This window comes from Penaeus monodon, chromosome 19 (genome assembly GCF_015228065.2).
Source record: "Penaeus monodon isolate SGIC_2016 chromosome 19, NSTDA_Pmon_1, whole genome shotgun sequence".
In the NCBI taxonomy this organism is placed as follows: domain Eukaryota; kingdom Metazoa; phylum Arthropoda; class Malacostraca; order Decapoda; family Penaeidae; genus Penaeus; species Penaeus monodon.
In genome coordinates this window covers 1,957,898-1,958,543 of record NC_051404.1, presented here as the reverse complement: position 1 = coordinate 1,958,543, position 646 = coordinate 1,957,898, and the positions used below count along the sequence as shown (strand labels likewise).

Below are 646 nucleotides of genomic sequence, written 5' to 3'. Positions count from 1 at the left end.
GTTAGGTACAGACACAGGCATGGGCATAACTATATCTCTGCTTGATTTACCTACCCATTTTTCCTGAATGATTCTTGGGAACTGTTTGGATGTATGTGTGACTGTGTATGACACAACTGCTAAAATAAAATTAACCAATAAATAACTAGATATATTACATTTCTCCTTTCAAGGAAATCTCTAAAAGGTGATTTTTATTTAGAAAACACCACAAATCACAAATTACGGAAATCAGTTAAGCTCTTCACATACTATATGAAATAAGTCTGGAAGGAAATAGTACGATATCTTCTAATTAAAAAGATAAATCATAAACTCGTGACGTGTGTCCGTCTGCAAACTTTCATATCCAAAAGGATTATTAATTTTCATACCAATCCTTTTACAGGTTAGATCTCCGAATCAGCGAACTGAAATATGTCATCTGGCGCACTGGGGACCTGGATGCACTGATCGTAAAGAGAAAGCTGGACCAAACATCTATGATAGAGGTGTAGGAGAGGGTGCGTAAGACTCTCGCCTTGGGGGTTGGTGCGTGCTTTAAGATCGGCCGACCTAGGGCACTGACCTATCCATCCTTTCTTTGAACTGTTTCCTCTGTTTCTCTTTAGAAATATAACGCCTGCATAAATGTGTGACTGCAAAG

General features: G+C 38.4%; 1 pseudogene; it reads left to right on the top strand.

The window, feature by feature from the left end:
* Positions 1-67: 67 nt before the first annotated feature.
* Positions 68-646, top strand: part of LOC119585510 — a 1,934-nt pseudogene continuing 1,355 nt past the window's right edge.